Here is an 18,413-nt window from a genome sequence, read left to right as displayed (position 1 = left end):
TCCGGCCAAGATGGAGGCTTAGACGGACGCGCTAGGTCTCCCTCTACAACTAGAGAGGAATACAACTACTTCAAAACAAAGGATAACTAGAAATTCCAGAAAATAAAACTACACGGAAGCTCAACATATGAAGTTATAAACCAGCGGCGCCCTTTGGGCAGGTAAGAGCGAAAGGGGGTGGAGCTGTTTGCGGTCGCACCTGGGACAGCAGCAGGGAGAACAACCCCGGCTGCAGTCGAACCCCCGGCAGCTCGCGACCCCAACGCTGAGGAAAGCAGCCACCACATCGCCTTGAACAGTGAGGCCCAGGGGGGCGGGAGGACGGATCCCGGTCTCCTAGTGGAATAACTGTGTGAATCCATCTTGGACCCCCGCCCCCAAAGAAAGCGCCACAGGGCTGCGAAATAGGTCGCGGACAGGCACCGGTTGCTGGATTGTGACGACAAAGCACCACGGCACAGCAAGAAAGGGTGCCGAACGGCAGCCGGTCGCTGGGTCATTACGAGTACACAGGCACTGCCCCCTACAGCCGGCCCAAGAAAACAAAACGCATCTGTCAAAATGAGGCAGACAACTATAGAAATCCCGGTGGCACAGCTCACCAGGCAACAGATGGAGAACCTGACAGATGAACAGATAAGAAACCTGTCAGATGCTCAGTTCTGGGCCATTGTTATCAGGTGGCTTACAGAATTCACAAAAGATCTGGAAAAAGATGAGAAAGAAGCGAAAAACACTCATAACGAAAGGAACAAAACCACATACGAGACAGATGGTGAGGAAAAAAAATCCAGAGTTCATTTCAACAAACTGGAATATGGAGAAGGAATAAGAAGTCAACCAATGCAGGGAGAGGAAATGGGAAGCAACGATGAGAGGATCAGAAACCTCTGGGACAGCTATAGAAGGCCCAACATAAGAATCATTGGTTTGCCAGAGAGCGAGGAAGATGAACTAGAACTTGAAAAATTGAGTGAAAATATAATAAAGGAGAACTTCCCAGACTTGGGGAAGGAAATAGACTTACAGGTCCAGGAAGCACAGAGAATTCCAAAAAAACTGGACCCAGGGAGAACCACTCCAAGACACATTATAATCAAAATGTCAAAAATTAAGGATAAAGAGAGAATCTTAAAAGCAGCAAGAGAGAAGAAAAGAATTATGTACAAAGGGGTCCCAATTAGACTATCAATTGACTTCTCAAGGGAGACCCTGCAGGCAAGAAGGGACTGGCAAGAAATATTCAAAGTAATGAAAATCCAAAACCTACAACCACGAATACTCTATCCAGCGAAATTGTCATTCAGAATAGAAGGACAGAGAAAGTGTTTCCAGGACAAAATAAAACTGAAAGAGTTCATTAGATCCAAACCACTGTTATATGAGATGTTAAAGGGACTGGTTTAGAAAAAGGAGGATCAAGACAATGAAATCTAAAATGAAAAATGCATCACAAGAAACAACAGATGCTAGGGAATTGAAACAAAGGCAAACTAAACAGGCAACGAGAGTGGAAAAAGAACTATAGGTACGGGGAACATATTGGGGGGAGGTCAACAGGGAGGGGGAATGGGGAGAGGGAGGGAGATGATATAGGAATTAAGGATCATGGTAGGAGGGAATGGAATAGACAGAGAGAGGTTGAGAAGAACTGTATGCACAACTAATGGACATGATCTAAAAGGGGGGGACAACTGGAGGGAGGGGGGCCACTGGGTGGAGGGGAGCAGAGGGAAGGGAAATTGGCACAAATGTAATATTATAATCAATAAAACACATTAAAAAAGAAAAAGGCAGTTCCATTTTTAGTTTTTTGAGAAAATTCCAAACTGTTTTCCATAGTGGCTGCACCAGTCTGCATTCCCACCAGCAGAGCACCAGGGTTCCCATTTCTCTGCATCCTCGCCAGCACAAATTTTTTGTTGATTTGTTGGTGATGGCCATTCTGACTAGTGTGAGGTGCTACCTTATTATGGTTTTTACTTGCATATCGCTAATGGCTCGTAATGTTGAGCATTCTTTCATATGTCTATGGACCCTCTGTATGTCCTCTTTGCAGAAGTGTTTGTTCAGTCCCTTTTCCAATTTTTTAATTGGGTTGTCTGTCTTCTTGGTGTTGAATTGTATAAGTTTTTTTATATATTTTGGAGATCAATCCCTTGTCTGAGGTATCATAGACAAATATATTTTCCCATATGGTTCGTTCCCGTTTCATCTTGCTGATGTTTACTTTTGCTGAGAAGCAACTCTTTAGTTTGATGTAGTCCCAGTTGTTTATTCCTTCCTTTATTTCCCTTGCCTTAGGAGATATATCAGTGAAAATGTTGCTATATGGAATATCTGAAATTTTCCTGCCTATGTTTCCCTCTAGGACTTTTATGGTGCCACAGCTAACATTTAAGTCTTTGATTCATCTTGATTTTATTCTGGTGTACAGTGTAAGTTGGTGGTCCAGTTTCATTGCTTTTACACGTCTCTGTCCAGTTTTCCCAGCACCATTTGTTAAAGAGGCTCTTTTCACTCCATTTTATGTCCTTCCCCCTGTGTCAAATATTAGTTGACCATATAGACGTGGGTTTATTTCTAGGCTCTCTATTCTGTTCTACTGATCTATGTCTGTTTTTATGCCAACATCAGACTGTTTTGATTACAGTGGGCTTGTAGTATAGTTTCATATCAGGTACTGTGATTCTTCCTGCTGTGTTCTTCTTCCTTAAGATTGCTGAGGCTATTTGGGCTCTTTCTTGGTTCCATATAAATTTTTTTAAGTATATTTTATTGATTATATTGTTACAATAGTTCCAATTTTTTCTCCTTTGCTCCCCTCCGCCCAGCACCCCCCTTCCCCGACAATCCCCTCCCTAAGTCCATGCCCATGGCTCACCCTTTCATATATTCTTCTTCTTTTTTTAAATAATTAATTAATTAGTTAAATATTTTAACACTAAAAAATAACAATCCCTCCCTCTCAGACTTAAGACCCTTTACAATCTTATAAAGGACAATGGACGAAGGTCTCGAGCTCCTCTAGCTGCTTCAAGCTGGACATGGTCGTCGTCCTACCTACCCTTGGGTCAAGAAATCCCTAATAAGAGTGGGGATGTGGAGGGGAGGGTGGCCTTCATACAAGGGGAAGGATCGTGCAGACTCCAGGTTGGTTGGCTGTCTCTGGACAACGGCATGCTTGGTTTAACAGGCTGGCATCCTTGTTGTATTCTGGGGGCAACAGGGTTAAAGGACATCATTCAATCCGTAACCACTAGATGACAAAAGACAGGTATTAATTTTTCAATGTCCCACATTAGGGAAAAGAAGGGCTTCTTTGGAGGAAGGTATGCCAGGTACATCTCACCTGTCCAAAACCCTTTTGCCCATTATACTTAGTTTGGACTGAGGGAAATATTTTAGGTTTCCCCCCTCTCAGGCCTCTGGGCTCTTTCTGTCCAAGCCATTAGGATAGAAAAGAGAAACCAGTTTTAAAGTGAAGCCCACAGACCACCCCGTTCTTCACCATCCCAGCCCCTTAGTTCAGCCAAACCAGTGAGTCTCAGGAGGCAGCAATGCAGACAGGATTAAGTGAGGTCTATACGTACAGACAATCACTCAGGTAATGAGATCGTAGGCTTATGCCCTTTGAAAACAGAAAACACATGTTAATTTATGTAACATAACCCACACACAAGTCTCTAAATCTGTAGGACTGTCTTATCGGAAAGACATCCAGTTGCAAGGCATTTGACATTCTTCTTGCCTGTAAATTAAACATCTTTGATAATGCCACAGACATAGTTTAACTTTCAAATGAAAACAAATTTTAAATGAAAAGAAACTTTAAAGACAGTTAGCTGCACTACTTTATAGTTTACCACTGGGCATTGTGATCTTCCTTGACTCTTGATTTTTCTCCCTAAGATTACCCTCCTTGTCATTAAAGGGACTGCATTAAGTTCATTTTTAATTTATCCTGTTCATTTGCATAAACACAACAAGAGCAGAAAATGATCACTTATGATCTTTAGTTCCGCTTTGCTGGAACTTACGCAAGGAACATTTAGGGTGACCTTCAGTCTGCCCTTCAGGGCACAAAAGCAGATCCACATACCTGGCATTCAGCCTTGCCTGTAAACACCGGTCTTTTCCAGGTCCTCCTGGTTTCCCATTGTGCCTTAAGGTGCCTTCTAGCCATCTTTCAGGAAAACAACCTTCGCTCCTTCCCTGGAAAGTTTGCTATGGACCGCTCATCCATCCAAGGTACCAGGCCTTTTATCTTGTGGACTTTTATTACCTTTGAAGGTCAGCTCAGGGCTTTTTGGTAACAATCAAAGCCCAAGCATGTCTCCTTTAGGCATGATATTCCAGTCAAAGTCTTAGTCAAAAAAAATCGTTATTAACAACTGGTCTTATTAGTTTTATGCAAAGAAACTTAGGTCATTACTTACTTCTTTAGAATGCCAAATTCTGGAGGGATCAGATAGGGAGAAAATATATACAGTGTGAAGGAAAAACCTTGTCCTTCTAATATTCACTGAACTTGCATTTCTATTCTTTATATTTTTATTTTTTCCCCCAACTAAAAATTTTTCTGTTTGTTTGTTTTTCCATTACAGTTGTCTCACTTTTTTCCCCCTCTTGCTTCTCTGCACCCTGTCCCTCCCTTCTCCCACATTCAGTCCCGACCCAGTTGTCCATGTCCATGGGTCATTTATACATGCTCTTTGACTAGACCCTTCCCCTTCTTACCACTTCTCTCCCTCCCATCTCCCCCTTTGTTACTGTTAGTTTATTCCTCATTTACATACCTCTGGTTCAATTTTGCTCATTTGTTTGTGTTGTTCATTAGTTTCCTGTAACAGGTGATAGCATAAGGTAATTTTCTTTTGTTGCCTGGCTTATTTGGCTAAGCATAATTCTCTCTAGTTCCAATCATGTTGTTGCAAATGGTAGAAGTTCCTTCTTTCTTTCAGTACTTATTCATTGTCATTTTCCCCCTTTGTACTCGTGTTCCTCTCTGTCTCTCTCTGTTTTTTCATCTTCTTAAAGCAGACCCTTTAGCATCTCTTGCAATACTGGTTTGGTGGAGATGTATTCTTTTAACCTTCTTTTGTCTTGGAAACTCCTTATTTCACCTTCCATTTTGAATGAGAGCCTTGCTGGGTAGAGTATTCTTGGTTGTAGGCCTTTGTTTTTCATTACTTGGAAAATATTTTGCCATTCCCTTCTGGCTTGTAGTGTTTCTGCTGAGAAATCTGATGATAGCCTTATTGGAGCTCCCTTGTATGTTATTAGTTGTTTCTCTCTTGCTGCTTTTAGGATTCTCTCTTTGTCTTTGAATGTTGGCATTTTAATTATGATGTGTCTTGAAGTGGGCCTGTTGGGGTTCATCTTCATTGGGACCCTCTGTGCTTCCTGGACTTGCATGATTCTTTCTCTCTTCATGTTAGGGAAGTTTTCTGTCATTAGTTTTTCAAAGAGGCTTTCTATCCCTTGCTCTTCTTCTTCTCCTTCTGGAATTCCTATGATACGGATATTATTACGTTTCATGTTGTCCTGCAGCTGTCTTAGAGCCTCTTCAGTCTTGTTCAGCCTTTTTTCATTTTGTTGCACTGTCTGTGAGTTTTTGTTTACGTTGTCCTTCAGCTCGCTGATCCGATTTTCTGCTTCCTCTAGCCTGTTTTTAATTCCTTCTACTGTGGTCTTCAATTCAGAGATCATATTCTTCATTTCCTCCTGGCTCTTATTAATAGCTTCCATGTCCTTTTTGATGCTGGTATAATTCTCAGTAAGTTCCTTATAGTTCTTCTGGAGTTCACTGTAGTTTTTCTGGAGTTCTTTGTAGTTTCCGCTGAGCTCATTGAGCTTCTCCATAATCCGTGCTTTGAATTCCATATCTGATAGTTGGCTCCCCTCTATTTCATTGAGCACTCTTTCTGGGGACTCTACCTTTCCTTTCGATGGGGGGTTGTTTCTCGGTCTCCCCATTTTTGTGACTCCTATTGTTTGTTGGTGCTTCTTAGAATGATCTGCACTTCCTGGATCTGCCCCTGGTGGCGTCAGATCCTGTACCAGTCTGGGCCTAGGCAGCCTGTTGGAGACTTCCAGGGATCTATTGCCTTTGTATGGCTTCTTAGTTGTTAATCTATTCAATCTGTGATTAGCTGTCAGGCTTAAGGACCGTGGGTGTGGCAGCTTAATTCCTGTAGGCAGGGCCTTTGCTTCCCCTCAGGCTGACCCCACTTGGCCGGGAATGGTCTGCCTGCAGTGTGGGGATGAGTCAGCACTGGGACCCGGCCGGCCGCTTCCCCAGCTCTCCCCTCAAAGCCACCACACCAAACTCTCCCCAAGCATCTCCAGTCCTCTCTGCCTTTCCTCCGCTTGAGCCCAGGGTAAGTGGGGGCCAAAATATTTTTGTATGTGATCTGCTTAAGAGCTCTTTTTCTCCAGCTGTTTCTCTCCGGCTAGCAAGAAACCCTGTGGCTTTTCGCTTTTCTCAGCTGGATACTATTTTACTTTCCACTCTGTTGCTCTAGGCTGGGAAGTTCAGCTGGGGGTTTAGACCCTGCCCTTCTCAGGGGGCCATATAAATTTTTGAAGTATTTGTTCTATGTCTGTGAAATATGTCATTGGTATTTTAATAGGGATTGCATTGAATCTATAAATTTCTTTGGGTAATATGCACATTTTAAGGACGTTGATTGCTCCCATCCATGAACATGGTATTTGCTCCCATTTATTTGTTTCCTCCTTAATTTATTTCTTCAGTGTTATGTAGTTTTTTGAGTACAGGTCTTTACCTCCTTGGTAAAGTTTATTTCTAGGTACTTTATTTTTCTTGTTGCTATTTTAAATGGGATTTTTCTTCTAGTTTCTATATCTGAAATTTTATTTTTGGTGTACAGAAATGCCTTTGATTTCTGAATATTGACTTTGTACCCTGCTATTGTGCCTAATGCACTTATTAGGTCGAGTAGTTTTTTCGTGGAGTCTATAGGGTGTTCTATATACACTATCATGTCATCTGCAATAATGACAGTTTTTCTCCCTCTTTTCCAATTTGGATGCCTTTTATTTTTTTTTCTTGTCTGATTGCTATGGCTAGAACTTCAAATACTATGTTGAATAGGAGTGGAGAGAGTGAACAGCCTTGTCTTGCTCCTGACCTCAGGGGGAATGTTCTCAGTTTTTGCCCGTTGAGTATTATTTTGACTTTAGGTTTCTCATATATTGCCTTCATTATGTTGAGGTGTGTTCCCTCTGTTCCCGTTTTGCTGAAGGTTTTCATCATAAATGAGTGTTGCACTTTATCAAATGCCTTTTCAGCATCTGTTGATACCATCATGTAATTTTTGTCTTTCATTTTGTTTATGTGGTGTACTTGTTTATTGATTTGCAAATATTAAATCATCCTTGCATCCCTGGGATGAATCCCACTTGATCATGGTGTATGATCTTTTTAATGTGTTGCTTGATTCAGTTTGCCAATATTTTGTTGAGGATGTTAGCATCTATGTTCATCAACGATATTGGCCTGTAGTTTTCTTTCTTTGTTTTGTGTTGTCCTGGTTTCGGAATTAGAGTAATACTGGCTTCATAGAACGAATTTGGGAGTTTTCCCTCTTTATGGATTTTTTGGAATAGTCTGAGAAAAATAGGAGTTATTTCTTTCCTAAATGTTTTGTTAAATTCACCTGGGAAGCTATTCTGTCCAGCGTTTTTGTGTGCGGGAGATTTTTGTTTACTGCTTCAATTTCGCTAATTGTTATTGGTCTTTCCAGGCTTTCTCTTTCTTCTTGATTCAGTTTAGGACAATTATATGTTTCCAGGAATTTGTCCATTTCATCTAGGTTGTCAAATTTTTTGTGATACCATTGTTCATAACAATTTCTTACAATTTTTTGTATATCTGTAGTATCAGTTCTGATTTCTCCTTTTTTTATTTCTGAATTTATTTATTTGGGTCCTCTCTCTTTTTTTCTTGATGAGTCTTTTTAAAGGCTTGTCGATTTTATTTATCTTTCCAAAGAATCAGCTCTTACTTTTGTTGATCTTTTAAATTGTTTGTTTAGTCTCTATGTCATTTAATTCTGCTCTGATCTTGATGATTTCCTTTCTTCTACTTGCTCATGTCTTTCCCAGTTGTTGTTTCTCTAGTTCTTGTAGCTGTATGGTTAAATTTTTTATTAGAGATTCTTCTATCCTTTTAGGTAGGCCTGTATTGCTATAAACTTTCCTCTCACGACTGCTTTTTCTGTTTCCCATAGGTTTTGGGTTGCTGTGTGTTCATTATCATTCGTTTCCAGAAACTTTTTTATTTCTTCCTTGATATCATTGTTAACCCATTCATTATTTAATAGTATGTTATTCATTCTCCATGAGTTTGAATGTTTTTGAGTTTTTTCCTTGAGGTTGATTTCCAATTTTAAGCTATTATGATCTGAGAAGATGCTTGACATAATTTCAGCTGCCATGCGTGGGACCCCAGCCAGCCCTTTCGTGTCTCCACACTTCCTACCGGTCACGTTGTGATGTAGCGGCCTTTTCTGTCTTTCCGTGATTATAAGACTTCTCTACAGCTAGTGTTCAGTTGGTTATTCCAGATGATTTCTCCACTATTAAGTTGTAAATCCAGACTCGTCCTGCGAGGAGTTTAGTGTAGCTTCCACTTACTTCTCCGCCATCTTGGATCTCCCGTGATCTTTCTAATGTGTTGCTTGATCTTGTTTGCCAATATTTTTTTCGAGGATTTTAGCATCTATGTTCATCAGTGATATTGGCCTGTAGTTTTCTTTCTTTGTTGTGTCTTGACCTGCTTTTGGAATTAGGGTAATACTGGCTTCAGAGAAAGAGTTGGGAATTTTCCCTCTTCTTGGATTTCTTGGAGTAATTTGAGAAGGGTAGGTGTTAGTTCTTCCCTAATTGTTTTGTAAAATTGGCTTGTGAAGCCATCCGGTCCAGGGCTTTTGTGTGCTGAGAATTTTTTGATTACTGTTTTAATTTCACTCTTTGTTATTGGTCTATTCAGGCTTTCTGCTTCTTCTTGATTCACTTTTGGAAGATTATGTTTCCATAAATTTGTCCGTTTCATCTCTGTTGTCAAGTTTCTTGCCATAGAGTTGTTCATAGTAATTTCCTACAATCCTTTGTATTTCTGTGACATCGGTCGTGATTGCTCCTCTTTCTTTTCTGATTTTGTTCATTTATGTCCTCTCTTTTTTTTTCTTGATGAGCCTGGCTAAAGGCTTGTCAATTTTGTTTATCTTTTCAAAGAACCAGCTCCTGGTTTATCAATCTTTTGAATTGTTTGTGTAGTCTCTATGTCATTTCATTCTGCTCTGATCTTGATCATTTCTTTCCTTCTATTCACCATGGGCTTTTTTTGTTTTTGTTGTTCTAGTTCTTGTTGCTGTACGTTTAGATTTTATATTTGAGATTCTTTTATCCTTTTCTGGTAGGCCTGTATTGCTATGAACTTTCCTCAGGACTGCTTTACTGTATCCCATAGGTTTTTGGCAGTTGTGTGTTATCATTAGTTTCCAAAAACTTCTTGATTTCTTCCTTGGTGTCATTGTTAACCCACTCATTATTTAATAGCATGTTATTCATTCTCCATGAGTTTGAATGTCTTTGAGTTTTTTCCTTGAGGTTGATTTCTAGTTTCAAGCCATTGTGATCTGAGAAGATATTGATATAATTTCAATTTTCTTGAATTTGTTGAGGCTTGTTTTGTGTCCTACCATGTGGTCTATCTTTGAAAAAGTCCTATGTGCATTTGAAAAGAATGTATATTTTGCTTATTTTGGGTAAAAAATTCTATATATAGCAATTAAAGTACATTTGATCTAGTGTGTTGTTCAGTGCCTCAATACCCCTTGGTGTTTCTTTGCTTCAAAGATCTGTAGATTTGTTTATTGTTGGTAATGGAGTGTTAAAGTCCCCTACTATGAGTGTGTTGCTATTGATATCCTTCTTGTAGTCTTCTAATATTTTCCTTATATATTTGGGTGCTCCTATGTTGGGTGCATCTATGTTTACCAGGGTTACATCTTCTTAGTGGATCGTTCCCTTCAGTATTATGAAATGCCCTTCTTTGTCTCTCTTTATGGCCTTTGCTGTGAAGTCTGTTTTTGTCTGATATAAGTATTGCTACCCTAGCTTTTGTTTCATGTCCATTTGCTTGGAAAATTTTTTCCATCTTTTTACTTTCAGTCTGTGTAAATCTTTTGTTTTGCAGTATGTCCCTTGGAGACAGCATATATGTGGGTCATGTTTTTGTATCCATTATGCTACCCTATGTCTTTTGATTGGAGATTGGAGTATGAATTCATTTACACTTAAGTTTATTTTTTAATTTTTATTTATTTATTTATTTTTAGAGAGAGGGGAAAGGAGAAAGAGAGGGAGAGAAACATCACTGTGTGGTTGCCTCTCACACGCCCCCAACTGGGGACCTGACGGGCAATCTAATTATGTACCCTGACTGGGAATCGATACATTTAAGTTTATTATTGACAAGTCTTTATTCATTTCCTTTTGTGCCTGTGTTCCTCTCCCTCTCTTTCTTCTTTCCTTTTTTAAAAAAGTCTGTTTTATTGATTATGTTGTTACAGTAGTCTCAATTTTTTCCCCTTTTCTCCCCTGTGCCCAGTACTCCCCTCCCCCAGCAATTCCACCCCCCTTAGTTCATGTCTGTGGTTTGTGCATATAAGTTCTTTGGCTTTACCATTTTCTATATTATTCTTAACTTCCCCCTTTTTTGGACCAACTAATTATGCTTCTTTATCCCTGCACCATTTCCCCATTTCTAATCTCTTGCAGTGCTGGTTTGGTGGAGCTGTATTTTTTTAGTCTTCCTTTTTCTGGGAAACTCCTTCTTTCACCTTCCATTTTGAAAGAGAGCCTTACTGGGTAGAGTAGTCTTGGTTGCAAGCCTTTTCTTCTCATTGCTTGACATATATTTTGCCATTCCCTTCTGGCTTGTAGTGTTTCTGTTGAGAAATCATTTGATAGCCTTATTGGAGCCCCATTGTATGATTTTTGCTGTTTTTCTCTTGCTGCCTTTAGGATTCTCTCTTTGTCTTTGAATGTTGCCATTTTAATTATGATGTGCCTTGTAGTGGGCCTTTTTGGATTCATCTTTATTGTGACCCTCTGTCCTTCCTGGACTTGCACGACTTTTTTTCTTACCAAGTTAGAAAATTTTCTGTCATTACTTTTTCAATCAGGTTTTCTATCCCATGCCCCTCCTCTTCTCCTTCTTTTATCCCTATGATACAGATGTTGTTTCGTTTCGTGTTGTCCTTCAGTTCTCTTAAACCCTCTTAATTCTTTTTTATCTTTTACATTCTGTTGTATGGCCTGGGAATTTTTTTCTACATTGTCCTCTAACTCACTGATCCGATCCTCTGCTTCATTTAGCCTGCTTTTGATTGATTCTACTGTGTTCTTCAGTTCAGAAATTGTATTCTTCAGTTCTTCCTGGTTCTTATTGATAGCTCCTATGTCCTTTTTTCTGCTGGTGTAGTTCTCCGTAAGTTCCTTGTAGCTTCCCTGGATTTCTTTGTAGTTCCCCTGTAGTTCATTGTAGCTTTCTCTGAGTTTGTCAAGTTCATTGAGCTTCCTTATAACCGTTCTTTTGAATTCCGTGCCTGATAGTTAGCTTACCTCTGTTTCATCTAACTCTCTTTCTGGGGATTTCTCTTTTCCTTTCATTGGGAGGTGGTTTTGTGTCACCACCTGTTGGATGCTTCTTGTTTGTTTTTGTTTATTAGATTCATCTGCTTTGATTTCCCACTTTCATGATATGAGATCCTGTATAGGAGACCTTGGGAATTCAGTGGTGCAGTCTCTTTGATCTCCCGAGCTTGATGCCCTTGGGATGCCCTTATACCATTTGTTTAAGCTGTCTGGTTGTATTTCAGTTACTCTTTGGCGGAACCTTCCCTCTGGCTAGTTGATTGAGAGTCACTCTGCTCACCATGTCTTGAATTCTTTTGTGGAGATGCTGTTAAAACATAAACACACAACCCAGGAGAGAAACCCATACCCTCAAAAATATCCCCCACCCACTATCACACTATCCTCAGCAAATGAGCCAGTATTAATATAGATGTAAAGAGGATAAGACTATTTTACTATAGGAAAAACAGAAAAGGGTTATTTTAACTGAAAGAAAGATGGTTTTTGAGAGGGAAGATGGTCGAATAATAATAATAGCATGTAGGGTCAAGGCTATGCAAGGCAGCAAGGAATATTTACAAATTTATGTTGAAAAGGGGAGGGAAAAATGCAGAATAAAGTAAGAAAATGGAAGTGCATAGTATTAGGTTTATATAGCAATTTATGTTATATATTTAGTGCAAGAGTGATGATAAACAAAACAGACAAAAAAATTAAAGAAGAATCAGAGGGAGAGAAGGTAGGAAACAGATTAAAGAAAGAATTTTTCCCCAGTAGAACCCTTGGGTGCTGTCGTCTATTTCTGGATCTGCCCCTGGTCAAAATTCCATGGGTTTCAAATCTTTTCTGGCTGGCTGTGTGTAAGGAGTTCTAGCTGGATTCTAAGGCTGCTATTCTTTCACTCGTTGGCCTGCCACAGCTCTGTGCTGTGAGCTGCACTTAGTTGAGTCCCCCCCACACACACCTTCAGTCCTGCAGCACTTTTCAGCCCTCCTCACGCTTGTCTAGCAACGGTGTTCTGCTGGCGAGCCAGTGAGCATGCCTATAGTCCCTTCCCAGCCTTGGGTCCTGTCTCTACTTCTCCTCCAGAAAAGTCTCTGTGTTGTCTCCAAGCTGCAGGACTGGCCTGTGTCCCTGCCTGACAGAGCCTTGTTGTGTGCCTGCATGTATCATGTTGCCTGCCTGGGGTCCCTACCGAGTCTGGGGTTTCATTGCAGCTTTCCTGTATGGGCCCCTCTCCACTGCTCAGTTCTGCATTTTTGTTTGGTGGAGCCTTGTTGCAAGCAACCGGGGTGCAGCGTTGCCAGCCCAGGGAGTCCCCACCTTGTCTCACTTCATACAGTTTCTCACAGTCCGGGCTGTTCACTGTCTTCCTATGCCTCCAGCTATTTCAATCAAACCTTCTCATTGACTCCCTCCGGGACTTTGCTGGTCAGGGCACCTATGGCAGGAGGAAGTTTCCAAGCAGATCCCGGCTAATGAGCCAGTCAGCAGCTGCCCCTTTCGGGTGTGGTATGGCAGAGGCACTGGGCTGGGAATCCATCGACTCTGCTTGGAGAGCGCAGGCCAAGCTTTCTGCCCTCTTTCACGCTGCTCCCACACTCCTGTCCCTGTTTGCCCTATCTGAAATCTGCACTCACTCCACTCTGTGTTTGTGCTCCAAGTCATTATGTGATAGGAGCAAGCAGACAACACTGCTATCTACTCTGCCACCATCTTCTTCTCCTTCTCTTCTGTAGTAATTTCTTAAAATCCTTTGTACTTCTGTGGTATCAGTTGTGATTTTGCTTCATTCATTTCTGATTTTATTTATTTATTCTTTTATTTTCTTGATGAGTCTTGTTAAAGGCATATTAATTTTGTTCATTTTTTCAAAGAACTGGCTCCTGCATTTATTGATCCCTTGAAATGTTCTTTAGTCTCTATGTTGTTTAATTCTTCTCGGATCTTGATTATTTCCTCCTTCTATTTACTCTGGGCTTTGTGCTGTTCCTCTAGTTCTTGTAAATATAGGGAGGGTTAGGTTGTTTATTTGAAAATTTTCTGTCTTTTTGAGATAGGTCTGTGTTTTGAACTTCCCTCTCAGGACTGCCTGCAATGTATCCCATCAGTTTTGGTGTGTTGTGTGTTCATTTTCACTTGTTTCCAGAAACTTTGATTTCTTCCTTGATCTCATTGTTAACCCTTTCATTATTTAATAACATGTTATTCATTCTCCATGAATTTGAATGTTGTTGAGTTTTTCCTTGAGTTTGGTTTCCAATTTCAAAACCTTGTGATCCAAGAAGATCCTTGAAATGATTTTAGTTTTTTTGAATTTGGTAAGAATTATTTTGTGTCCTATAATATTGTCTGTCTTTGAGAATGTTCCATGTGCATTTGAAAAGAATGTATATTTTGCTTCTTTGGGGTGAAAGGTTTGGATATATCAGTTATGTGCATTTGATCTAGTGTTATTCAATGCAACAATATCCTTGTTTCTTTGCTTGGAAGATCTATCCATTCTTGATAATGGGGTGTTAAAATCCCCTACTATGAGCGTGTTGCTATTGCTATCTTTCTTGAAGTCCTCCAAGATTTTCCTTATATATTTGGGTCCTTCTATGTTGGGTACATATATATTTATAAGGGTTATATCTTCTTGATTGGTTGTTTTCTTAAGTATTATGAAGTGTTCTTCTCTGTCTCTTTTTGTGGCCTTTGTTTTGAAATATATTTTGTCTGATATAAGTATTGCTACCTCCGCTTTTTTTTTCATGTGTGTTTGCTTGAAAGATTCATTAATTTCACTTTCAGTCTGTGTAGGTATTTTGTTCTGTGTGGGTCTAATGTAGACAGTATATGTGTGGATCATCTGTTGTTATCCATTAGCTACCCTATGTCTTTTGATCGGTGCATTTAATCCATGTACATTTAAGGTTATTATTGACAGGTACTTACTCATTTCCATTTGTCCCTTTTGTACCTGTGTACCCCCCAAGCCCCGCCTCTCTATTTATTTATCTTATTTAAGTAATCCCTTTGGCATCTCTTGTAATGCTGGTTTGGTGGAGATGTATTCTTTTAGCCTTTTTTTTTTTTGGTCAGGGAAACTCCTTATTCGCCTTCCATTTTAAATGAGAGCCTTGCTAGGTAGAGTAGTCTTGGTTGTAGGCCTTTGCTTTTCATTACTTGGCATATTCCTTGCCATTCCCTTCTTGCTTGTAGTATTTCTGTTAGGAAGTCAGCTGATAGCCTTATCAGAGCTTCCTTGTATATTACTAGATGTTTCTCCCTTGCTACCTTTAAGATTCTCTCTTTGTCTTTAAAATATTTCATTTCATTTTATTTTTTTCAGAGAGGGTGGGAGGGCATTAAAATATTTCATTTTAATTTTGATGTATCTTGAGGTGGGCCTCTTTGGATTCATCTTAACTTGGACCCTCTGTGCTTCCAGAACTTACATGAATTTTTCTCAGATTACATTAAGGAAGTTTTCTGTCATTACTTTTTCAAACAGGTTTCCTATCCCTTACTTATCTTCTTCTCCTCTGGTAACCATATTATATAGCTATTAATACATATCAGGCTGGTTCGATCTTCCAGTCAGGGCACATCAGAGAAGGAAAACTCTGACTCCAAAAAACCTCCGCTGCCTTGCGGCATACCTCTTCAGGGGAAAGGCTAAGGGAGTAAACCCCAACAGAAAATCTGGAGCCGGAGTCCCTAAGGCGGTTTGACGTTGTAGTCAACACCAGCAACTCCTGCGGCACACCTGAAGCCAAGCTGTATTGACTCCGTCTTTCCCTTGGACCCTTCAGCTGCGAAGAGAGGGGGGGTCTGCTGCATGGGCAACAGCAGACCCTCCATATCACCCTGCCCAGGCTCTGTAGCTTCAGCTTCACTGGAGAGGACACTCCAGCGTCATTGCAAGATGTCGATTCAACACGGGAGGAGACAGATACCGTGTCACTCCCGAGTTGGACTGTACTGCCATTCTCGGCGGTGCATAGACTCTTTTTTTTTTTTTTTTTTCAGATTTAATGTGTTTTATTGATTAAAATATTACATTTGTGCCAATTTCCCTTCCCTCTGCTCCCCTCCACCCGGTGGTCCCCCTCCCTCCAGTTGTCCCCCCCTTTTAGACCATGTCCATTAGTTGTGCATACAGTTCCTCCCAACCTCTCTCCATCTATTTCATTCCCTCCTACCATGATCCCCAATTCCTATATCATCTCCCTCCCTCTCCCCACTCCCCCTCCCTGTTGACCTCCCCCCAATATGCTTCCCGTACCCACAGTTCCTTTTCCACTCTCGTTGCCTGTTTAGTTTGCCTTTGTTTCATCTCCCTAGCTTCTGTTTTTTAAACCAGTCCCTTTAACATCTCATATAACAGTGGTTTGGATCTAATGAACTCTTTCAGTTTTATTTTGTCCTGGAAACACTTTCTCTGTCCTTCTATTCTGAATGACAGTTTCGCTGGATAGAGTATTCGTGGTTGTAGGTTTTGGATTTTCATTACTTTGAATATTTCTTGCCAGTCCCTTCTTGTCTGTAGGGTCTCCCTTGAGAAGTCAGCTGATAGTCTAATTGGGACCCCTTTGTACATAATTCTTTTCTTCTCTCTTGCTGCTTTTAAGATTCTCTCTTTATCTTTAATTTTTAACATTTTGATTATAATGTGTCTTGGAGTGGTTCTCCCTGGGTCCAGTCTCTTGGGAACTCTCCTTGCTTCCTGGACCTGCAAGTCTATTCCCTTCCCCAAGTCTGGGAAGTTCTCCTTTATTATATTTTCACTCAATTTTTCAAGTTCTAGTTCATCTTCCTCATTCTCTGGCAAACCAATGATTCTTATGTTGGGCCTTTTATAGCTGTCCCAGAGGTTTCTGATCCTCTCATTGTTGCTTCCCATTTCCTCTCTCTGCATTGGTTGACTGCTTGTTCCTTCTCCATATTCCAGTTTGTTGAAATGAACTCTGGATTTTTTTTCCTCACCATCTGTCTCGTATGTGGTTTTGGTCCTTTCGTTATGAATGTTTTTCGCTTCTTTCATATCTTTTTCCTGCTCTTTTGTGAATTCTGTAAGCCACCTGATAACAATGGCCCAGAACTGAGCCTCTGACAGGTTTCTTATCTGTTCATCTGTCAGGTTCTCTATCTGTTTCCTGGTGAGCTGTGTCACCGGGATTTCTATAGTTGTCTGCCTCATTTTGACAGATGCTTTTTGTTTTCTTGGGCCGGCTGTAGTGGGCAGTGCCTGTGTATGCGTCACAGTTCAGCGACCGGCGCCTGTCCGCGACCTATTTCGCAGCCCTGTGGTGCTTTCTTTGGGGGCGGGGGTCCAAGGTGGATTCACACAGTTATTCAGCTAGGAGACCGGGATCTGTCCTCCCGCCCCCCTGGGCCTCACTGTTCAAGGCGATGTGGTGGCTGCTTTCCCCAGCGCTGGGGTCGCGCACTGCCAGGGGCTTGACTGCCTCCGGGCTTTTTCGCCACCCCGCAGCTGACCGCAAACAGCGCTGCCCTCTTTTGCTCTTACCTGCCCAAAGGGCGCCGCTGGTTTATAACTTCATATGTTGGGCTTCCGTGTAGTTTTATTTTCTGGAATTTCTAGTTATCCTTTGTTTTGAAGTAGTTGTATTCCTCTCTAGTTGTAGAGGGAGACCTAGCATGTCCGTCTAAGCCTCCATCTTCGGTGCATAGACTCTTAAGAAGCTACACCATCGTCTCTCGAGACGGACGGCTGCCGACGATGAATACATATCATGTTGTCTTGCAGTTCCCTTAAACCCCCTTTATTCTTTTTGTGTCTTTTTGATTTTGTTGCTCTGTCTTGGAATTTCTACCTTGTCATCCAGCTCACTGATTCAATCCTTTGCTTCATCTAGCCTGCTTTTAATTTCTTCTATTGTGTTCTTCATTCCAGAGATTGTAGTCTTCATTTTTTCATGGCTCTCATTCAGAGTTTCTGTATTCTTTTTAATGCTGATGCAACTTCCTTATAGTTTCCCTGCAATTCTGTCTAGTTCTCACTGAGCTCATTGAACATTTTTATAACCATTATTTTGAACTCATTGTCTGATAGTTTGCTTCCATCTATTTCATTTTATACTTCTTCTGGGGATTCCTTCTTTCCTTTCAATTTGGGTTTTTTTCTTTGTCTCCCCATTTTAGGTGGCTCCTCTTGTTTGTTTCTGCTTCTTAGAGTGATCTGCTTTGACTTCCTGTCTTCATATTGTGAACTTGTGGTAGGAGATCTGTGGAATTCAGTGGTACAATATCCTTGATCTCTTGAACTTGATGCTCTTGGGAATGCCCTTATGCCGTTATGTGGGCTCTCTGGTTATAATTGGGTTCTGGTTGTTGTTGGGACATTCTTTAGTGGGTCCTTCCTTCTGGCTGGCTGACTTAAATTCACTCTGCTTGTATGTTGTTGTACAGGTGCTGCCAGGTTAAAACCAAACTGCCCAGGAATGAAACCCACACCTGTAAAAATAACCCACAATCACACTATCATCAGCAAATGAGCCAGTATTAATAAAGGTGTAATGAGATTAAGACTATTATAAGAAATTAAAAACAATAATGAGATGAGTAACTGAAAGAAAAATGATTTTGAGAGGGTAGATGGAGGAGCAATAATAGGAGTAGGGAATAGGGACAAGGCATTGAGGGATAGAAAGTAAAATTTACATTGTAAATAATAAATGGAGGAAAGAAGGTGAAGTGAAGTAAGAGAAGCAAACTGTATAGTATTATGT

This window comes from Furipterus horrens, unplaced genomic scaffold, assembly GCF_987537825.1.
Source record: "Furipterus horrens unplaced genomic scaffold, mFurHor1.1.pri manual_scaffold_5, whole genome shotgun sequence".
Lineage (NCBI taxonomy): Eukaryota > Metazoa > Chordata > Mammalia > Chiroptera > Furipteridae > Furipterus > Furipterus horrens.
Note: the sequence above shows the minus strand (reverse complement) of the source record.